The sequence below is a fragment of the Chrysochloris asiatica genome, unplaced genomic scaffold, assembly GCF_000296735.1.
Source record: "Chrysochloris asiatica unplaced genomic scaffold, ChrAsi1.0 scaffold00001, whole genome shotgun sequence".
Classification (NCBI taxonomy): domain Eukaryota; kingdom Metazoa; phylum Chordata; class Mammalia; order Afrosoricida; family Chrysochloridae; genus Chrysochloris; species Chrysochloris asiatica.
This window is the reverse complement of record NW_006408519.1, coordinates 45370879-45391240: the sequence shown is the minus strand read 5'-3', so window position 1 is coordinate 45391240 and position 20362 is coordinate 45370879.

Sequence of the window (20362 nt, the reverse complement as noted above, 5' to 3'; positions counted from 1 at the left end):
TGCCTGATCCTGTGCCATTTTCACAATGGTTGTGTTTGAGCTGATTTTTCCTACCACTGTGTCCATCCATCTTATTATGAGTCTTCCTCTTTTAGGCTGACGCTCCAATTTACCAAGCATGTTGTCTCTCCAGGGACTCGCCCCTCCTACAACAGCCCAAAAAAACAAGAAACTAAGTCTCTCTATCCTTGCTTCAAAAGGGGTATTCTGGCTGTACATTTGAGATATATTTGTTTGCTCTTCTGACAGTCCATGGTACTTTCAATATCCTTAACCAACAGCATAAGTCAAATGTATTGACTTTTTTTTTTTTTTTTAACATCTTCCTTATTCATTGTTTGACTTTCATACATGTATGAGGCGATTGAAAACCCCATGACATGGATCTCAAGTGTTGTCCTTCTCTGTAACACTTGAAAGAGATCTCTAATACAGTACGACATTTGCTTTATTGACTGTTGCTTCCGTAAGTGTTATTCTGTGGATCCAAGCAAAATAAAGTCTTTGACAACTTCAACTTTTCTTCCATTTATCGTGATTTTGTTTACTGGTCCACTTGTGAGGAGTCTTGCTTTCTTTACATTGCGGTATAATCCATACAGAAGGCTGTATTTCAAGTTCCCTTTGCTTCCAGCAAGCAAGCTTGTATCATCTGCATACCACAGTCTATTAATGAGTCTTCCTCCAATTCTTGTTTCTTCATATAATCCAGCTTCTTGGATTATTTGTTCAGCATACAGATCAAGTAAGTGTAATGGATGAATACAACCCTGGCACGCACTTGTCCTGATTTAAACTATTCAGTATCCCCTTGTTCTGTTCCAATAACTGCTTCTTGGTCTATGAACAGCTTCCCCCTGAGCTCAATGAAATGTTCTGGAATATCCAGTTTTCATAATGTTATCCACAGTTTGTTATGATTCACACATTGTAATGCCTTTGCATAGTAAATACATCACAAGTAAACATTTTTTTCTTGTATTCTCTGCTTTCAGCCAAGATCCATCTGATGTTAACACTGATGTCCTTAGACCTCTTCTGAATTTGACTTGAATTTCTGGCAGCTCTCTATTGATGTACTCCTGCAACTGTTTTCAAATTATCGTAAGCAAAATCTTACTTGCATGTACTATTAATCATATTGATCATTGATTTCTGCATTCTGCTTGGTCACCTTTCTTTACAATGGACACAAAAAAGGATGCCTTTTGGTCAGTTGGCCAAGTAGCAACTTTCCAAATTTCTTGGCATAGACCAATGAGTACCAATCTGTTGAAAGATTTCCTTTTGTAGTCCATCAGTTCCTGGAGCTTTGTTTTGCACCAATGCCTTCAGTACAGCTTGGGCTTCTTCTTCCTTCAATATCATTGGTTCTTGATCATATGGTACCTTTTGAATTGGCTGACAATCAGTCAATCTTTTTGGTACACTGTTTCTGTATTTTCTTTCCAACTTCTTTTGGTGCTTATTGCATTAGTCAATATTTTGCCCCTAGTATTCTTTAATATTGCAACCTGAGGTTTGAATTTTTTTCTTCAGTTCTTTCAGCTTGAAAACTGCTGCACATGTTTGTCCCTTTTGGTTGTATAACATCAAGTATTTGTACATTTCATTGTAATATTTAATTTTGTCTTTTCAAACTGCCCTTTGAAATTTTGTGTTCATGTCTTTGTCTTCATCATTTCTTCCAGTCATTTTTATTGCTCTATAAACAAAAGAAAGTATCAGAGTCTCCTCTGACATATATTTTGGTCATGCATGTAAGGAGAAGCTGAATTTGGATCCTGGATGGATAAATGAGGTGAAGAATTAGGTGGGTGGGTTGATGGTTAATAGTGAAGTAATTGGTTGATTTAAGAACTAGATAAAAGAGGCATATTGGAGAGAAAGATGACAAATACCTTGCTTTAAATACACACAATTTTGAGATTCTGATACAGCACTGAAACTTTACATGGTTCTCCAAGATCATCCCACTGCATTGCACACATCACAATCTGCACACTTTGGCTTGAATCTGAATCAAGGCAATCCCATATGTGTCAGAGTAGAACTGAGCTCCAAGGGTTTCCAATAGCAGAGATGTGGGAGGGTATGGGAAAGCACTTACCCCTGGGCCCAAGTCCAAGGTAGCACTAAAGAAGTTACACAATTACATTTTGAGGCCCACTAATATGAAAGGTGTCCAACTGAGGCTGCCAGACAAGCCAAAGGAAGATGCTTTTGCTGATGCATAGCTGCTATCCACATGTGTCTATTTTGAAATTGAATTGTAGCAGAGCACAATCTAAAGACAGTTTATAGCCACTCATTGCCCTCACTGAGCCTCTGCTCAATGGCTGATCTTTCAGAAGTAGAAAACCAGGACTTTCTTCCAAGGTGCCTCTCAGGAACTCCAGTCTCCAACCTTTCAGTGAGTAGCTGAGTGTGTTAAACTGTAGTACTCACTAAGTCCACCCTGCAGTTGCTCTCTCATGTATCTGAACTCACAGAGCACACCTCTCTTCAGAGCTCCAAACCTCCTATTGACTCTCTATTCAACTCTCTTGCTTAAATAGCCTTACTAGCTTTTGAATTAAGTTAAAATCCCAAACATAGGCAATTATTTTCAGCAGCATCTTCTCTGTACCTAAGCTTTCAGCCTATTTTACCCTAATTCCCCTATCCACTATCCTGCCAGAGGAGTTAGTCTATGTGTGCATTCTCTTTCTTTTAAGCATATGGGTTAGAATACACCCATATCTCTCAAATACCTTATTTCCCATATTCTTCCCAAGTATCCTTCAAGTCTCTGGTTCAATGCAATATTCAATGCAAAATTTGTTTCCCAAATTTTCTTAGCTACCTTAATCATAAACAATCTCAAGTGCAAACCATCCTTTTTAACAATTCTTATAATCCTAATCTCACTTCATAAATGATATGTTCTGTCATAGCAATGCATGTTTGTTTTCCATTGCATTATTAATTCCTAGCAAGATATCAATAACTGAATATATACTGAATAAATGCACTGAGTAATCAAAACAAGAGTAGGCCTAAACAGCAGTCCAATTTCTGATCGTATAAGCAAAACATACTAATAGGATATTTTCATATCATATCTAACACTACAGTGAAATGATTCTTCAACATAACTAAGAAAAAGCATGCAACCCATTTCAAATGGAAAATCCTTATAAATTATGCAAGTGTTAGAATGTAAGAAGTGTGTCTAAGTGCAAGAGTTATTTACAAAAATATAAAAGCAAATAGTGTGATAGAGTGAAATGTTGAAGTCTTTGATTTCTGAGAAAATCAAGAAAAATAGTACTACCATCTATATTATCCAAGCTTGTCTTGGAGGTTTTAGGGCATACAAGGAGATCAGAAAGAAAATTGGCAATATAAACAATATAAAAGAAAAGACAAATCTCTCTTGACTTGCAGATGAGATGACTGTGTGTATAGATAGCCCAGGAACCATAATGGAAGTAATTCAAATCAAAGAATAATTGTGAGATTAATAGATATAAGAAAGTTGGAAAACCTATCAACAATAAGATGAATTATAATTGTAAATATATTGAACATTTACTTTCTATAGTGTTTGAGCAGTCAGTCACTCAGACACATCTGCTGAGTACCTCACCCACGCTTCCTCTACCATAGATCCAAGGCGAATCCAGGGCTTAGCCATCTGAAACTCCTGACGTCAGTGTTGCCACCACCAGTTGTCATGGCGACCATTGTGACTCATGGAGTTCCCAAGAACATTGGGGGATTTTCAATGTCTGTTGTCTTTGGGAAGCTGAGATCCAGCTTTCTTTCAAGGCATGACTGGGTGGATGCAAAGTTGAGTACTTATACAGTAATGTAATAGACCTAAAAATCAGATTCTGCAAAGAGAATTTAATCATTGTTCTGTGTGTCTTTCTTTACTACATCATATCTCTGAAAGATGCAGTTCCAGAAGTGTCAGTCCAGGGCATACAAGATGATTCCAACACAACAAGTGTCTGAGATTTACTGGTGGTGATGGTTGTGTGCCGTGGAGTCAGTTCCGACTCATAGAGACCCTGTACAGGGTTTCCAAAACTGTAAATCTTTACAGGAGCAGAAAACCTCATCTTTCTCCCATGGAACAGCTGGTAGTTGCGAACTACTGACCTTGTGGTTTACAGCCCTATTCATAGCCACTACGCTACCAGAGCTCCTTGAGATTTACTAGCTAGTAGCAAAAGGAGAACTTGTCATTAGAAGAGTAAAATAAATGCTGAGAGGGCTATTGAGGGAACTATATGAGGGAGCTTCATAAAGTTCATGGAATCCAAAGACAAATGAATTTTCCATAAAATTGTCGAAGCCCCCTTGCATGTATGCCTGAGCTATACTTTTGTAGTATCAGACTCTAAGAAAAGAAAGATGCATTCAGTATATGACATGTGAGGAGATGAGTAAAGTTGATTGAGCTCAAACTCAAGCCAAACAGGTACCATTTATGAAGACAAGGGGATGTTTGTGATGAAATCATTCTGTAATATTCATTTGATTCTAGAAAAGGTTCTGTGTTGTTGGAGATATTAATTGTGTCAAGTCAATTCCAATTCTCTGCGACTCCATGTGTTACACAATAGAACTGCTCCATAGGGTTTTCTCGGCTATCATCTTAATGGGCTCCTGGTGTGGCTCTATAGGACTGTAGGATTAGTACTAGACTGTGAAACATAAGGTTGGCAGTTCAAACGCATGAGCTGCTCCTCAAAATCCATGTACAGGCATGCTATAAGTTGACGGCAACTCGATGGCACTTACCACCACCACCAGGTACAACAGATCACAATAGGAGACAGATCACCAGGCCTTTGTTTGTGGAAACACTGGGTTGGTTTGAACCATCAAAGTTTAATGAAAATCAATCTTTTCATTAATTGATTTGTCTGGTGCGGCACTGCAGGATAATGTGCTGGACCACAAGATCCATTTGGGCTACAAGGTCAGTGATTCAAACCCACCAGCCACTCCTAAGAAACCTATGTGTCAAAACTGATTCTATGGCACTTAACAACAGTAACAACATAGATCTAATATGATTGAACTACAAGGTCTGTGGTTCGAGACCACCAGCCACCTTGCAGAGGAAAGATGAGGCTTTGGACTCTTGTAAAGATAAAGGGTCATTATAAGCTGGAACCCACTTGACAGCATTTAACAAGAAGACAACATAGATGTAATATCAATAATATTAAAACATAGAAATAGGTTAAATTGATTTGTTAAAAGACAGTTCTTCTCAGATTAGATTTTAAATTACAAACTTCAAAGTTACATGAGACATGTCTGAAGGATATTAAGTATTTAGTTTTAAAATGATGCATTAGGAAAAGGTATTCCAGAGGAATGATAACCAAAAGAAAGTTGTAGCAATATCTATGTTATAAAGAGCAGAAAGAGTATGAAAATGAATAAGAGTAATGATCATAGAGCAATTAATCAAAACGATACAGCAATCCCAAACCTAAAGGCTATATAATATACACTATTTATAATGGATCTTAAATGTTGTATACAGTTGCATTTGTACAGAATGTGGTAATAATGCAGACCAATTTGTTGATGAAACTCACAGAATTGGAAACAAGCCTAGCGTGTGATGAGGTCTAGTCAGGGTGATTATGTGCTCAAGGCTATGGGACTTAACTTTAAATGAATAATCATATGAGTATCATTCATTGGGTCAGACACACTGATAATTGCTAGCTGCTAACTACGAGACAATTCAATGAACATAGCGCTTTTCAATTGAACTTATTATCTTCCTTTAGAAATAACTACCATTTGCCAGTTACCATTGAATTGACATCAACTCACGGTGACCACATGGGTCTGAGTAGAACTGTACTTGATAAAATGTTAACGGCTGATTTTTCTGAAGGATATCATCAAGCCTCTTTTTTCAGAGGTGCCTCTAGATGGACTAGAACATCCAGTGTTTTGGTTAACAGGGAGTACGCTAACCATTTGCACCAACCAGGATTCACTTTTCAAATAAAGATACTGAGCCCTACAAAATAGGAGTGACTTGCCCATCATCACATACTCTCTAAGACACGAGGGACTTCTGGATTTCAAGATGCTCTTTGTAATGCAGTGATATCATGTAGTCAGACACAGATTTGGCAACCAAATTGAATTTGGAGGCTGCCAGGGTCCTGGTGTTTGTGTTCTGTTCATCACTAAGATGGTTTCCAACTAGATGTTGATGACTTACTTTCCACATATAGCACTTTTCTGCTCTCCCCTGGGGGTTCCTTCAGTGTTTGGCAGGAATGTCCAAGAACAATGCTGAGAACACAGGGTCTTTGGAAACATGTTAAACAGATGAATGTGTTTCTTAGGTTGTAGCCCATGAAGCTGATAAGCAGCACCAGAAGCTTGCTTTCCAGATTGGAGGGTAAAGCTAAGAAGAACTCAACTCATTGTTCTTGGTTGTTTAAATGTTTGTTTCTTTCTTTTTCTATAAGCTCTTGTTTTTCTTTTGGGAGCAAGTTTCTAGACTCATCCATGAGTTTAATGTCTAGATGACCTCACCTGGGACTGGTCTGAGAGGCTGGAGTCCACGCCGTGGTTCCAAGTCAGATCTGCCCCACAGGGTTTCATTTTTCCTGGACCAGCAGCAACTCAGTCCATATTGGAATCCTAAATCCTAATTCCTTGTTTGAATGATTATTTTTGGAAAAGGAAAAAAGAGAGAGGGAGAGCTACAAAGAGAAATACAAAAGGAAGACAGTCTTGTGAAAACAAAAGCATAGATGAAATGATCCATCTACAGGCCAACATGCCTCAAGGATCACTGACCATCACTAGAAGCTAGTGTTGGGCAGACTCTCCCTCACAGGCCTCAAAGGAATCACTATGACTGACACCCTGACTTCAATAGTGTAGCCTCCCGTTTGCACTAGGCAAATTTGTTGCACAAGACCTCTTTCAAATATTCAAAAGCAAAGATGTCACTTTGAGGACTAAGGAAGGTGTCACTGACTCAAGCCATGCTACTTTTAGTAGCCTCATAAGCATGCGAAAGTTGAACAATGAATAAAGAATTCTGTAGAAGAATTGATGCATTTGAGTTACGGTGTTGGAGAAGAATATAAAAAAGTACCATGGACTACCAGAACAAACAGATCCATGTTGGAAGAAGTACAGCATGGATATTCCTTAGAAGTCGGGATGGTAAGATTTCATCTCTCCTAGTTTGGTCATATTACCAGAGGGAAATAGTCACTGAAAAGTACAACATGTTTGGTAAAGTGGGGGTTCAATGAAAATGAGGATGAGCCCCAAGGAGAAGGATTGGCACAGTGGCAGTAGCAATGGACGCAAGCATCACAATGATTGTGAGGATGGCACAGACTGGGTAGTGTTTCATTAGGTTGTACATAAGATAGGTAGTAGTTGGAACAGACTAGATGACACATAACAACACCCTCCATAAGGTGAGTCAATAAATTGCTCTTTTTCAAAGTTTCAGTGGTTCAAATTCACCAGCCAGCTGCTCAGAAACCCTATTCAGAGTCACTATGAGTCAGAACAGAAGGCACTAAACAACATCAATAACAGTGATCAATTAGCATAGCATGGCCCACTAAGACAGTGTTTGAAGTCCTACTTTGGGGAGTAACAACTGGGGATTAAAAGATAGATGGTGAGCACCAATTAGTCCCCTGCTTCCCCTAGTCTGGAGCAAAGAGTGTAGAAAACCAAAGACACAAGGAAACAATTAATCTAAAGGACTAATGAATCAGGTAAAACTCAGCTTCCACAACTTGAAACGAGAAGAACTTAATATATGGGGCCCACCTTACATTACTGACCACTCTGAAATGGAACAAAATATGAGGTCCTGCATAGAATGGTAAAAAACAAAACACTAAACAAAACATGAAACAAAACACTCAAATCATAAAAATGGATCAGGTTTAGTGATCTGATAGAAAATGGGACAGTGGTCCTTAGAAACACTTCAAACCTCGGACTAAACTCATCTTAGTGACTCAAGTACCAGTCAAATGTTAGACCTACAAGGTGAACAAAAACACCAGGAAGGTACACACTCCTTAGAACACTAAACCATATGATATTAAAAGAACAGCAATCCCCCAGAGATAGAGCTCAGAAGGTAGGAAAAGATAGGAAGGAAGACTAAATCGGTAAATACAGAAAGGAAGTAGGCAGAGTTGCATTGTTGTTGTCGTTAAGTGCCGTCGAGTCGATTTCAACCCATAGCTAACCTGTATAGGGCTTCTAAGAAGCACCTGATGAACTTGAACCGTCAATCTTCAAGTTTAAACTACCTTACAGTCTGACGCAAAAGCCCACGGTGCCACACCAGAACTCCTACTATTAAGGGATTGCAATCAATGTCAAAACAAAACGTGTGTGGATTGTTGAATGGAAAACCAGTTTGAAAGTTCACACAAATCACAATAATGAAGTAAAAACAAAACAAAACAGAAGCAATGAAGAAATGGACAGGTGACCCCACTATGGTTTATCTAAGAATCTGTCTCTGTATCGGACTGTGGCATCTTATGTAACAGTCATTGAGAAACTCTGGCCTAGTTCTTGTTACTGAGTGACATGGAGTTGTTCTGACTCAGAGCTACTCTATATAGGATTTCCTAGGAGTGACTGGCGAGTTTAAAATGCCAACCTTGTAGTCAGCAGTCCAGTGCTTATCCTACAGCCCTCTAGGACTCCCTTTATCTCCCTTCACACACTTGGGAGAAGAATGGGACACCAAAAGTTTGAGAAAAAAGGCCAAGTTTGCACAAACAGCATCAGAGACAAAAGTAAAGCATTATCCTTGTCCCAAAGTCCCAGAATGCAGTTGATTGTGGCAGATTGCCTCAAAGTACTTCAGGGATGAGTTAATGCTACTTAATGAGGCAAGATTTAGAAAGAAAAGAGAAACATGACAAGTGTTGATGTGGGGGAAGTCGGTGAGACTAAATTTTGTTTACGTCTCCAACTCTGATGCTTTACTGGTCCATGAGTGGTGCAATTAATCTTGGTGTGTCTCTTGTTCCCATTTGTAAACCAGAGGTAATGAATAGGCCTTAAGGAAAAGATAGGAGGGATTAATATGGTAATGTGTGTACACCGCTCTGAGCTCATCAAGAAAACCACTCTGTGTATAAGTGCAGTGTGTTATTGTAATGAGGAAGGTACCAGATTGGGAGAGACCAAGACGGGATAAAGAAGAGGGAGGAATAGGCTGGGGGAGAGGGAGAACACATGATAAAAAATGAAATGGAGACCACTAAGATAAAAAAAGACACTGGGAAAAATGAAGAAAGGAAAATACATCTGTTTGAATAGATAAATAATGGGGTTAGAAAAATTAGGGATACATTCAGACATACAGGGAATAAAGACTGGACTCCAGTGACTAACTAGATGCAATAGTAGATGAAAAAGTAAAATAGGAGAAAAAAGTGGCAAGATATGCCAAGTTTGAGTTATCCACTAAGCTGTGGGTGAGCAGCCTGTGTTTGGAAGGAGCTGCTCAGGTTTAGGATGGTCACTGTATTCTCTGATCTCTGGTTCCTCGTCTGCAAAAAAAGGAGGATATTAAAAGGGTCGAAGGTATCTTCAGCTCTGAGGGATGAAAACTCCAGGATGTTACAATAAACTAAGAAGACAGTAGCAATGAAAAGAACCTTAGGGTGAAAAGCAAGGAAGGAAAATTGCCCCAAAGAAGTCATTTAATTTTCATCAGATTGTAACGAAGAATTCAGAACATGCAGGAAAAATTAGTACCTTTTAGACACCAAGAAAAAACAGTCATTGATAAAAAAAATTTAAAAACACCTCTATGTCAAATATGATAGTGAAATTCCCTCATTCCTTAAATGTACTAAATGCAGATGAGATTACTGGAACTATCATTATTAAATCTTGAAATAAGTATGCAAAATAATTTAGTAATTTTGCAATGTACGAAAGCATTTTTTCCAAAGAACCTGAAATAAATATTATTGTTGTGAAGTGCCATTGAGTCGATTCCAACCCATAACGACCCTGTATAAGGTGTCCAAGGAGCAGCTGGTGAGCTTGAACTGCTGACTTTGCAGTTATACAAATTGTAAATTCAAAAAGTATTCTATATGTATATATATTTATTCTATATGTTGGTGTTAAGTGCTTTCAAGTCAATTGTGGCTTGTAGCAACCCTGTATAGGATTTCTGAGGCATTATAAAATCTTTGCAGGAGTAGAAAGCTTCATCTATTTCCAGTGGAGCAGCTGGCAGGCTCAAAACTCGGGCTTGTGGTTCACAGTCCAGTGCTTATCGTATATATGAGGGGGGTTGAAGAACTTTTCAGAAAAAAAAAATACAATGAAAGGATAATGGAATTTTTCTATGAACTTTTTGAAGCCCCCTGACATAAATATTTGTGTAAATAAACAAAGAAGTAAATAACTCACTCCTCACTTATCAATATGGATCCGGCCTTTATGTGAAATCGACATGGAGTGAAATTCATCCACCTCCATCACTCATCCTCCATTGCGTGCTCCCAGCACTTCTAATGTAAGTGGTAGGACAGCCTCCCCTTCCCCACCATCATGGAGTTCACAGGGATTAGGTGTGGTGATAGTTTAGTCTTTCCCACTGTCTTCTGCCTCCTGGTGCCCAGCCTGTCTGAGAACCAGTTCATCCTCTGTCCACAGCCTCCACTGTCCACAGCCTTCACTGCCCATCCTGGGCTTGGACACCACTTCTTCTCTCTGTTATCTGGTCCCACAGCTGTTTGTGAACCCCCCTCCTCTCTTTCCTCTTCCTGCCTCCTCACAATGATTTCCCCAGCACCCCAAGTCTCTTGCCCAGTTTCACCCTACCTACTCTTTTCACCTTGTGTTGTCCTATTATTGCCCTGGGCTTTCTGTATTTGAACTATTAAGTCAGGACAACAAGGATAAGGTGTTCTGTGGGCATTCAGCTGTGGTCCCTCATTTCTCCATCATCATAAAGAACTCAGATAAACTCAGGTGCCCTCTGAGAACTTTTTCAAAGTTGTCGTAAAATGAGAAATGTTGTTAAATGAGATAGTCAATGAGTGAAGAACAAATGTATGATATTTTGAAATTTGTGGCATAGAAGGTAAAAACTCATACTAAAATGATTTTATTGTCATAATAAATGGATAAAAGATTGAAATTGTCCAAGATTTTATTTTGCTTGGATCCACAATCAACAGTTATGAAAGCAGCAGTCAATAAGTCAAATGATCTTTTGCATTAGGCAAATCTACTGCACAAGATCTCTTTAAAGTGTTAAAGAACAAATATGGCATTTTGAGAACTAAGATGAGCGTGACCCAGGTCATGGAATTTTTAATCACATCATATGTATGCAAAAGTTGAACAATGAACAAGGAAGACTGGAGAAGAATCTTTTTTTTTTTTAAAGTATGGTTTTGAAGAAAAATATTAAAAGCACCATGGACTGCCATGAAATTTCCTTACATGCATGGATGGGGAGACTTTCTTTCTCATTCTGTGGACATACTGTCAGATGTAACCATTCCTTGGAGAAAGGAAATAAAAAGAAGGAAGACCCTCAACAAGATGGATTGACACAGGGTCAACAGCAATGGGCTCAAATGTGACAGCAGTTGTGAGGATGGTGCGGGACTCGGCAATGTTTGCTTCTGTTGTGCATACGGCCCCTGAATTGGAACCAGCCTAATGGTACCTAACAGAAGCAAACAACATCTTAAAGTGTTACAGTAGGAGAAAATCAATGAAAGGCTGGAATTCAATGATCTAAGTTTTAATCTTAGTGAATGAGCAAAAATCCGGCTATAGTAAAATGAAGAAAATAAATTAATGAAATAGAAAAGAAACATGCAAAGAAATCATCAACACAAAAGGTGTTGATTGGAATAACCAATAATCTGACTATTCTCTGGCAAGATTGGCCAAAGGGGGGGAAATATTGAATTGAAACATGGTACATCATCATTGGTACATCTTAATCAGCAAACCCCTCTTTCTCCTCCCAAAATATAATAATTACTTCAGATACAGATGCTGCCAGTTATAAATATTTCCAATCATTTAAGGAGGAATTAACTCCAGTCTTATACCAACACTTTCAAAAAATGAAATATGTCCAAGCTCATTTAGCCTCCATAGTATTAATAATAAAATGTAACAAGATTGTTTATTACAAAATGGACAGTTTATAGTCCAATTCCTTTAATGAACATAGGTTAAAATGCTTTTAAACAAAATAGGAAGGGGTTTTAAAAGTTCATGGAAAAATGGAATTCAAAGATAATCAATTTTTTTCATGAACTTGTTGAAGCCCACTCAGAGTATCAACCAAAACTCAGAGATAAACACACCCACAAACGGATAACACATCACAACCACATTGGGTTTATATTTCAGCTGGTTGGTATTAAGGAGTTAATCAAGGTGACTTTCCACATTAACAAAATTAAGTGAAAGAAATGTAATTTTTTTTTATTCTTTGGGCACACACAGGAGAAACATACATGAAGGTATAAGAACATCTATTCATGACAATGCCATCTAACCGGATAATCCTACAATCTAATTAGTGCATTGTTGTTGTTGTTGTTGTTGTTGTTGTTAAGGGCTGTCAAGTCAGTTCCAACTCATAGCGACACTGTATAAGGATTCTGTGGAATAGCAGTTGGTTTGGAACTGCCAACCTTGTGGTTTTCAGTCCTGTACTGTTTTCAGTCCTGTACTGTTCCTACCAGGCCATACCAGGAGTCTGTTTAGTGACTGTTCTTGTTGTTGTTGTCAGGTGCCATCGAGTCGGAACCGACTCATAGTGACCCCATGCACAGCAGAACGAAACAATGTCCGATCCTGGGCCAAACTCAATACCACCGCCACACTTGAGTCCATCAATGATGCCACCTGGCTGATCCATCTTGTTGGGGATCTTCCTCTTTTTCTCTGACCCTCCACCTTACCCAGCATGACATCCTTCTCCAGCGACTGTTCTCTCCAGACAATGTGTCCAAAGTATGAGAGACGAAGCTTAGCCATCTTGGTCTCCAAGGAGCACTCTGGCTGCACTTCTTCCAAAACAGATCTATTGGTTCTTTTGGCAGTCCATGGCACTTTCAGTATTCTCCTCCAACACCACAACTCAAAGGCATCAATTCTTCTTTGATCTTCCTTATTCACTGTCCAGCTTTTGCATCCATATGAGGTTATTGAAAATACCATGGCTTGGGTCAGGCGCACCTTAGTTCTCAAGCTGATATCTCTGCTCTTCAATACTTTCAAAAGTTCCTGTGCAGCAGATTTGCCCAATGCAATATGTCATCTGATCTCTTGACTGCTACTTCCGTGAGTGTTGATAGTTGATCGCTGCCAAGAAATTTGGAAGACAACTATCTGGCCGACTGATTGGAAGAGATCCATATTTGTGCCCATTCCAAAGAGAGGTGACCCAACGGAATGCAGAAATCATCAGACAATTTCTTTGATATCTCAAGCAAGTAAAGTTTTGCTAAAGGTAATACAGAAACGGCTACAATCATACATTGACAGATAACTTCCAGAAGTTAAAGCTGGATTCAGAAGAGGCCATGGAACGAGAGATAGCATTGTAGATGTCTAATGGATCTTGGCTGAAAACAGAGAATATCAGAAGGATGTTTACCTATGCTTTATTGACTATGCGAAGGCTTTCAATTGTGTGGATCATGACAAACTATGGACAACATTGAGAAGTATGAGTATTCTAGAACACTTAATTGTACTTCTGAGACGTCTGTACCTAGACCAAGAGGCAGTTGTTCAAACAGAGCATGGGAACACTGAATGTTTAGTGACTAGTGGGCATTTACTGAGTTACAAGGCCTATCTACAGAAACAAATTGTTACAAGTTATAATAGTTAAGGTGTTTGTCCAGAGAAGTGTTAAGTATGTATGTGAGATTATTTGCATTTCATGTGTATGCATTTTTAGATTTAAAATTGCACTTTCTGTCCACTGCAACTATAACTTATCATGGTGACAATAGCTCACTGGAACTCACATCATCCTGGTCTTTTGATCCCAATTGTGTGATTAATTTCAGAATCTAACCTTCTTATAAAGTCCATGGTTTTTTACAGGGATATGGATTTGTAAGTCATGGAATATTTTGCTTATATTTGTGATTTTAACTAGACATTATATTTGCCCCCATTGCATACACCTTCCCACCACACCAGAGACAGTGCCATGCTTTTTTAAGACCTCAGTGAATTGGGTTCAAGCAAAGACAGTTTGTGGAGATTGAGTTATTACTGCATTTAGGCATTTCCCCTCTCAGAGCCTTGATATTTTAGTTTCTGAATCACTTCATTTTAATCGTGGATTATACCATAGAGATTTTTGAGAGAAGCTTTCTTATTTTATGGATGAGGAAATTATCATTAGGTGATCTGATCAAGACCCATGCTTAATCAAGACAGAGCCTAGACATAGACTTCATATATCTTGGTCTCCTCTGACGCTGGTTTTTCCTTGGTAACTGGCTACTCTTCTCTATGTCTCAGAGAATGAGGTAATTATCAAATAAATCACATCTATGAAACCTCAAAAGAATGAAGGGTAAAATGAAATACAAGTAAATATTCCAAGAGTTCTCCCATTTCCTTAGTATTTAATCATTTCCCAATGAATGGTTTAAAAAACAATTGCTTTGAGTTAAAATCAGGAGGAACTAAAATGTGTAGAAGGGGACAACTTAAGTTAAGGATGATCATCTAGAATGTGTTGTTGTTGAGTGCCTTGAATCAATTTTGGCTAACAGCAATTCTATAGGGCAGAGTAGAACTGCACGGTAGGATTACTGAGGCTCTGGTAGCATAGTGGTTATGAAACGGGCTGCTAAACTCAAGATCAGCAGTTCAAAACTACAGCTGTTGAGCAGGAAAAAGTTGAAGTTTTCTGCCCCCATAAAGATTTACAGCCTCAGAAACCCTATGCAGGGTCTCTATGAGTCAGAACCGACTCAATGGCACATAACCACCAACCACCATATTACTCCATAGCCCCTGATATTAGCCATTACTCCTTGTATTGGTATTCTCCCTCATGTCTCAGGATTCTGAAATTCTCTGCAACGTTTCACAGAACTCAAAGTAATTGTGCATACTGGTGTGGAGGCTGACAAGTCCCAAATTTGTGGTTCAATCGTTAATGCGGAGGATTGTCCTCATCCCCATGATTTCAGGGGCTGAGGAATCCAAACCAGCTGGTCAGATGATGCACAGAAGGCTGTGGAACCTGATGAATGAGGTCACATGGTATACCACAGGAGCAAGAACCAGCTGTCAGACAGCGATGAACCAGATGCAGGATCCAGAGCAAAGGAGCAAACTATCAAATCATCCCTGTTCAAAGAATGTAGACCATACCCTTAAGGAAACTAAGGGTGGTGACTTAAGTGATACCATATAGTCAGGTGGGCGCTCTAGATACACCTCAGCATAATCTTACTTCATTAGCATAGCACACAAGTCATTCCAAAATCAGACCATCACCACAGGCTTATTGTCATTATTGCTGTTGCTGTTTGTTGTTGTTGTTAAGAGCTGTCAAGTCAATTTCGACCGATAGCGACCCTGTATAGGGTTTCCAAGGAGCAGCTGGTGATCTCGAAACACCGACTTTAAGCTTCAAACGATTATGCAGTCAGACGCATTAGACCACAGCGCCACACCAGGGCTCCGTTGTTAAATGCTATCAACTTGGTTCTGACTCATAGTGACCCTGTTCAGGGTTTCTGAGGAGTGCCTGGTGAGTTTGAACCGGAACCTGCAGCTCAACCGACCCTGTGGTTGGGTGTTGTTCCTACAGCGCCACCGCAGTATCACCACAGGCTTACAGGCCAGAATGCGCAATGCATAACAGGATGGAAGAACATGGCTAGAAGGACGGTATTAAGTAACTGCACTGCAGTGGGCATCTTATGAAGAAGGTTTCTCAGGTAGTCAGTTTGCCTGTGCTTCTAGAAACATAATAATACCGCACTTCCTGGCTCTGTGGGACCAGTCTGGTTAATAATGATAGACAGAAGTGATATTTGGGAATTCCTTCACAGATCTAGTTGTTACATAAAGATTTAAGGAGACAAAAGAGTAGATCAAAAAGGACTTCGCAATACCACCGTACTGAAGTCAAATCAAAGACAATTTCATCTATTTTATGGCTATGACAAAGCAACGGGGCTTCAGAAAGTTCTTGGAATAATGAATTTGAAAGATAATGGATCTTTTTTTTTTCTTTTTTTTTTTCATGAGTTCCTTGAAACTTCTCAGGTACAGTCCACTGAGCTTAGCAGAAATTTAGAAAAAGAAAATAAATTATGATTCTGAGTGTTTCACATACGCACACACCTTCTTGTGGCTTATTAGGACCTTCCCTAGCACCTTTCTTCTTCTGCTCTTTCTTGTTATCATCAGACCTTGTTGATCTCAGTAATTACAATGTGCATGATGATAAAATCATTGCACTGGTGTTTGTGGATAAAGACAGGCTATGAGAAAACAGAAATGATATTAAAATTCAAAGGGTTTGAGGCCATGAATATTAAACTGGAACACAAAATAATTAAAATTCTTTCAATATTTGAGGTACATTTTAGGTCATGTTTGCAAAGATATACACAATAAATTGCTAGGCTGCCTTAACATTAATTATTTTATGAAGAATGCTAATTACATCCTAAAATTATACTGTGTGACTCAAAATATCCCAAATTTTATTTTCAGTAAACTTGATTTATAATTTATTAATACAAAATATTTTGGATATTTAATTACTGAACATATGTTTGTTTGTTTGTTTTTTTGATGCTGCTGTATATTTTAATTTTCAACTCAAAAACCTCACAAACAACCCAAAGACAGTGAGAAGAGAAAGCAATTTTTAAAATCATAGTGGAAAGAATAGTCAGCTGGAGTCATCAAACCGATGCTAAGCTTATTTGAACAGCCTAATGCCCATTTGAACAATTTCTATTTTCTTCACAAAATAGAAATAACAGTCAATCTTTACTGTGACAACTGAAGTACCAAGTAAATATATTCATGAGAACAAAATACTATTTTCAATATTTTAAAAACATCAAATCCATTCATATTTATAAAATTTGAAAAGCTTCTTTAAAATATATGAAAGCAATATTTTAAGAGTTGGTTTACAGTCCAAAGAACTTCAGTTTTCAGTCACATTGGAAACTGATCTCTTGGCTTGTCAGTGAGGCCTAAGGGAGGAAGGGATAGGATGTTGAAGAAAGGGCAGAGAGGGTGTCCTCGTCCTCCAGCATGGCCTTTGATGTACAACTTAGGTTCCATTTTTGCTACTCCTGGTGCCCTTTGCTAACTTTTGTGTGTTTCAACTAAATCTAAAAGGGTGTGACATTCTTACTGCTATTAACAAAGACATTGAAACAAGCCTATAAAAAGAGAGAGAGAGGGACTCCATGTTTCTGAATCACAACTCCAAACATTCAAGAAAGATCGTCTTTTAGGTTCAACTTGAGAAGCATATATACCTTTATCGAGTTACTATGACAACCTAGATATTATTACTGTTGTGGCTGTTAAGTACCAGAGTTGGTTCCAACTTACAGTGAACCTGTATAGGGATTCCAAGGAGCAGCTGGTGGGTTTCAACTGCCGACCTTGTGGGTTGCAGTTGAGTGTTGTTCCTAGAGAGCCACATCAGAAGTCCAGATATTATTACAAGAATACCCAATTGGGTAGGCAGTTTTGAGAATAGATCTTAGAGAGAAAAGAAGAGAGTTGAAAAAGTTTACAAGAGATGTCTCCTAAGAAAGAGAGATGAGAGAAAGGAATGATTGAGGAAGAGAGATAACAGCTCCTTCATGTCTAAAAAAATCAGAATCCACGTCCTTCTTGTTGTTAGGTGCCATCAAGTCAGTACTGACTCATAGGACCTATGTATAACAGAACAAAACACTGCCAGTCCTGCCCCAACCTCACAATCATTGCTATGCTTGAGCCCCTTGCTGTTGCCACTGTGCCAATCCATCTTGTTGGGAGTCTTCCGCTGTTAGCTGACCCTACGCTATACCAAGCATGATGTCCTTCTCTAGGGAATGATTCCTCCTGACAATATGGCTGAAGTAAGAGAGATGAAGTCTGGTCATCATGGCTTCTAAGGAACATTCTTACTGTACATTCAATACGTCCTTATCACAGTGATATTAAATTCTCTGTCATCCTTACTCTTTTCTTAGCTATTGCGATAACTTCCTTAACCTTGCTCCCAAATTCACTCTTAATTCTCTCCAAGCCCTTCTCAACAATGGATGTGACTTTCCTCTAACACTGCAAACATCATCGTAACATGCGTCTACTCCAAATAGATTAAGGACTTCAGGGATTCCTCACTGTTCTTTAGAACACTGTGCACAGTCCTCAGTGTGGCTTGTAGAACCCTATGTATCTAACATTGTGGGTGTCCCCAGCCTCATTTACACACCATTCCTTCTTGCTCTCTACATTCCTTGAGACCATCTGTACTCCTGTCTTCTAAGCTGTGCTTGAAATTCCCTGGGTTCCTCTTGCTGAAGTAATTAACTACTACCCATCTTCTACACCTCAGCTCAATTCTTCACTTATCTTGGAGGCCTTCCATGATACCTACAGACCAGATGATGTTTCTGATGCACTCTGCCAACTTTCTAATGTCTTCTATTTCAACATCTGTTTTATTAGTACTTAAGTTTGTATAGCTGATCAGTATCAAACTCCACAAATAAACTCTAGGCTCCATGAAGGCAAATCATGTCTGCTTTGTTCCCCTCTTGGTTTCTGCAACCAGCTCAGTAAACTCAATACTTGTTGGGATTATTATGTATGATTAAGTAGAAATGCAGAAGTGATTCCTAATGGATTTCTGTTCAATCCAATCCAATTCTGGGACCTCTAGCTGTTTCCAGTTTAATCCTTTTATGAACTATTTGCCCCTGTTGTTACTGCTGCTAAGTACCATTGAATGCCAACCCATAGCAACCCTGTAAAGGGTTTCCAAGAAACAGCTGGTGAGCTTGAACCACCGACCTTGCAATTCAAATGACTTTGCAGTCTGACGCATTAACCCAGCAAACCACACCGGGACTCCTGAGTATACCAATGGTTAACATGCTCAGCCTTATAGGAAAAGCATATGGTTTGAATCTGCCCAGGGGGGCTTTGAAAGAAAGGTCTGGTGATCTATGTTAAAAATATCAGCCATTGAAAATCATCCAAAAGGCAGTTCTACATATGTGGTGGCTGTGAGTTTCTTAATGGAAACTGGTTTTATTTTTTAAAATTGAGTTTGTAGAATGTAGGACATAGCATCAAAGCTTATTAGTATTGTACTCATTACTGTAGAGTGAAGGCCAAATTCTCAAAGACCTTGGGTACCTCTGTGTGTGTTGAATATACTCCACTGAAGGGGGCAGACTTTACAAAAACCATGCCTGGTATCATGGGATTACTCAAAGGCCATAACTTTAGAATGTTCCCCAAGCCAATGGCCCTCCCCTTTAATTTTTCAAGAGATCCTATATTGTGAGTCCTACTTCTGGGAAGAGACAGTTCATAATAAACCAGGCAAGTAGTAAGAGAAAAGAGGGCAATACCTAGATAAAATGGGAGGATTCCATTTTACCGCACATTGCAATACAAATCCATGTCATTCAGACTGATCGTGGAGAAGAGGTGAGTATTCTTCCAGCAGGTCTACAAGAAAATCAGCTCCAATCTTTAGAGAAAATAGACTTATAAAATTGGATCCAGCTGTTTCAATAGAAGAAACACAGAGTAGGTGCTTGTCTACTTAGCTAAGCAGACTCAAGAGTTATTAGCTGTTAGACCCTTTGTGTTCATGGAGCGCTCTGCATTATTGGAGCTAGGCTGGCATAGTTTTGACTCTTAATAAGAGTTCCTGTATACTCGGGACTAGGAATACTAGGACAAAAGTAACTCCTTGGTCCTATTAAAATGCATCCTCAGAAGGTAATCATATGCTCATATTTAAAACATAAATTCCAGACGTGTGGTTATAATCACATTGTATCAGCTGGTTTTACAGTCAAGATACTCAGACTGTAACTAAAATAGAAGACTCACTAGTGATCACAGAAGACAAGATTTGTTATAAATTGGTATTTCCATTGGGAACTGCAATGCACAAATGGACTTGTCTTTAACAAGTCAACTAAGATACATGTTACTGAACCAATGAGACAGGGATAGCCCACCTTAGGCATGGAAAGGATTCGTCTGGATTAATATACCTATTTGTATACTTCACAGC